Raw genomic sequence first — 3,874 nt, 5'->3', positions numbered from 1 at the left:
GCCGAAAGTGTCCGCCCTCCTGGAGCGAAGGCCCGGGCAAGGCCCGTTTGAAAAACCTCATACGGACTTCCGGAGCGCGAGCCCGGGCGCCAGGTCGACCCAGGGCCGACCTCCCGGGCCCCAGAGAGGCACGTCTCCGCCGCGGAAGCCGCCTGATGCCCGCGCCGAAGGCCCCCGGGCCCGCCCGGCCTCCGCGCAGGGCACCGGGGAGAAGTAGGAATCGTGGCCGGGCTCCTGGAACTCCTGCCCGGCCTGCCCCGCGGAAGCATGCCGGGTTCTCCCGCCGCGCCGTGCAGGTTCTTCCGCCCCTCGCCGGGGTAGCCGGGCTCCAACCGCTGGGCCCCGCAGCGTGGAAGGGCCCCTGCGAGTCGCCCCCCGGCCTGCACGCCCGCCGTGCAGTCGACCGGGTCGAAGCCGGAATCGCGGCCGGGTTCCTGGAACTCTCGCCCGGCCTGCCCGCCCGGCCCGCCCCCCGGGCCGGGGCTCCAGTCGACTTGGAGCCAAACTCGGTTTTGACCCCCTCCTGCAGCACGGTCCGGCCCCGGAGGTTCCTCCGTCCGACCTCCTGGAACCCAAGATGGGCATCCAGGGTCCCGAAATCCGTGTCCCCGAAAATCTCCGCGAACCTTTCCTGGCAATATTGTAGATGCGGCACCCGGCCCAGCCACCGGGGGCAACCGCCGAAAGTGTCCGCCCTCCTGGAGCGAAGGCCCGGGCAAGGCCCGTTTCAAAAACCTCATACGGACTTCCGGAGCCCGAGCCCCGGCGCCAGGTCGACCCAGGGCCGACCTCCCGGGCCCCAGAGAGGCTCGTCTCCGCCGCGGAAGCCGCCCGCCGCCCGCGCCGAAGGCCCCCGGGCCCGCCCGGCCTCCGGGCAGGGCACCGGGGAGAAGTAGGAATCGTGGCCGGGCTCCTGGAACTCCTGCCCGGCCTGCCACGCGGAAGCATGCCGGGTTCTCCCGCCGCGCCGTGCAGGTTCTTCCGCCCCTCGCCGGGGTAGCCGGGCTCCAACCGCTGGGCCCCGCAGCGTGGAAGGGCCCCTGCGAGTCGCCCCCCGGCCTGCACGCCCGCCGTGCAGTCGACCGGGTCGAAGCCGGAATCGCGGCCGGGTTCCTGGAACTCTCGCCCGGCCTGCCCGCCCGGCCCGCCCCCCGGGCCGGGGCTCCAGTCGACATGGAGCCAAACTCGGTTTTGACCCCCTCCTGCAGCACGGTCCGGCCCCGGAGGTTCCTCCGTCCGACCTCCTGGAACCCAAGATGGGCATCTAGGGTCCCGAAATCCGTGTCCCCGAAAATCTCCGCGAACCTTTCCTGGCAATATTGTAGATGCGGCACCCGGCCCAGCCACCGGGGGCAACCGCCGAAAGTGTCCGCCCTCCTGGAGCGAAGGCCCGGGCAAGGCCCGTTTCAAAAACCTCATACGGACTTCCGGAGCCCGAGCCCCGGCGCCAGGTCGACCCAGGGCCGACCTCCCGGGCCCCAGAGAGGCTCGTCTCCGGCGCGGAAGCCGCCCGCCGCCCGCGGCGAAGGCCCCCGGGCCCGCCCGGCCTCCGGGCAGGGCACCGGGGAGAAGTAGGAATCGTGGCCGGGCTCCTGGAACTCCTGCCCGGCCTGCCCCGCGGAAGCATGCCGGGTTCTCCCGCCGCGCCGTGCAGGTTCTTCCGCCCCTCGCCGGGGTAGCCGGGCTCCAACCGCTGGGCCCCGCAGCCTGGAAGGGCCCCTGCGAGTCGCCCCCCGGCCTGCACGCCCGCCGTGCAGTCGACCGGGTCGAAGCCGGAATCGCGGCCGGGTTCCTGGAACTCTCGCCCGGCCTGCCCGCCCGGCCCGCCCCCCGGGCCGGGGCTCCAGTCGACTTGGAGCCAAACTCGGTTTTGACCCCCTCCTGCAGCACGGTCCGGCCCCGGAGGTTCCTCCGTCCGACCTCCTGGAACCCAAGATGGGCATCTAGGGTCCCGAAATCCGTGTCCCCGAAAATCTCCGCGAACCTTTCCTGGCAATATTGTAGATGCGGCACCCGGCCCAGCCACCGGGGGCAACCGCCGAAAGTGTCCGCCCTCCTGGAGCGAAGGCCCGGGCAAGGCCCGTTTCAAAAACCTCATACGGACTTCCGGAGCCCGAGCCCCGGCGCCAGGTCGACCCAGGGCCGACCTCCCGGGCCCCAGAGAGGCTCGTCTCCGCCGCGGAAGCCGCCCGCCGCCCGCGCCGAAGGCCCCCGGGCCCGCCCGGCCTCCGGGCAGGGCACCGGGGAGAAGTAGGAATCGTGGCCGGGCTCCTGGAACTCCTGCCCGGCCTGCCCCGCGCATGCATGCCGGGTTCTCCGGCCGCGCCGTGCAGGTTCTTCCGCCCCTCGCCGGGGTAGCCGGGCTCCAACCGCTGGGCCCCGCAGCCTGGAAGGGGCCCTGGGAGTCGCCGCCGGCCTGCACGCCCGCCGTGCAGTCGACCGGGTCGAAGCCGGAATCGCGGCCGGGTTCCTGGAACTCTCGCCCGGCCTGCCCGCCCGGCCCGCCCCCCGGGCCGGAGCGCCAGTCGACATGGAGCCAAACTCGGGGTTGACCCTCGCCTGCAGCACGGTCCGGCCCCGGAGGTTCCTCCGTCCGAGCTCCTGGAACCCAAGATGGGCATCTAGGGTCCCGAAACCCGTGTCCTCGAAAATCTCCGCGAACCTTTCCTGGCAATATTGCAGATGCGGCACCCGGCCCAGCCACCGGGACGAACCGCCGAAAGTGTCCGGCCTCCTGGAGCGAAGGCCCGGGCAAGGCCCGTTTGAAAAACCTCATACGGACTTCCAGGGCCGGAGCCCCGGCGCCAGGTCGACCGCGGGCCTCCCTCCCGGGGCCCAGCACGGCTCGTCTCCCCCGCGGGAGCAGCCCGCCGCCCTCGCCGAAGGCCCCCGGACCTGCCCGGCCTCCGGGCAGGGCACCGGGGAGAAGCCGGAATCGCGGCCGGGCTCCTGGAACTCTCGCCCGGCCAAGCCGCTCGGCCCGCCCCTGGGCCGGAGCTCCAGTCGACATGGAGCCAAACTCGCGGTTGAACCTCTCCTGCAGCACGGTCCGGCCCCGGAGGTTCCTCCGTCCGAGCTCCTGGAACCCAAGATGGGCATCTAGGGTCCCGAAACCCGTGTCCCCGAAAATCTCCGCGGACCTTTCCTGGCAATATTGTAGATGCGGCACCCGGCCCAGCCGCCGGGAGCAACCGCCGAAAGTGTCCGGCCTCCTGGAGCGAAGGCCCGGGCACGGCCCGTTTGAAAATCCTCATACGGACTTCCAGGGCCGGAGCTCGGGAGCCAGGTCGACCCCGGGCCTCCCTCCCGGGCGTTAGGGCGGCTCGTCTCCCCCGCGGGAGCAGCCCGCTGCCCGCGCCGAAGGCCCCCGGACCCGCCCGGCCTCCGGGCAGGGCACCGGGGAGAAGCCGGAATCGCGGCCGGGCTCCTGGAACTCTCGCCCGGCCAAGCCGCTCGGCCCGCCCCTGGGCCGGAGCTCCAGTCGACATGGAGCCAAACTCGCGGTTGAACCCCTCCTGCAGCACGGTCCGGCCCCGGAGGTTCCTCCGTCCGAGCTCCTGGAACCCAAGATGGGCATCTAGGGTCCCGGAAACCGTGTCCCCGAAAATCTCCGCGGACCTTTCTCGGCAATATTGTAGATGCGGCACCCGGCCCAGCCACCGGGACGAACCGCCGAAAGTGTCCGCCCTCCTGGAGCGAAGGCCCGGGCACGGCCCGTTTGAAAAACCTCATACGGACTTCCGGAGCCCGAGCCCCGGCGCCAGGTCGACCCAGGGCCAACCTCCCGGGCCCCAGAGAGGCTCGTCTCCCCCGCGGGAGCAGCCCGCCGCCCGCGCCGAAGGCCCCCGGACCTGCCCGGCCTCCGGGCAGGGCA

The sequence above is a fragment of the Alligator mississippiensis genome, chromosome 14, assembly GCF_030867095.1.
Source record: "Alligator mississippiensis isolate rAllMis1 chromosome 14, rAllMis1, whole genome shotgun sequence".
In the NCBI taxonomy this organism is placed as follows: Eukaryota; Metazoa; Chordata; order Crocodylia; family Alligatoridae; genus Alligator; species Alligator mississippiensis.
Note: the sequence above shows the minus strand (reverse complement) of the source record.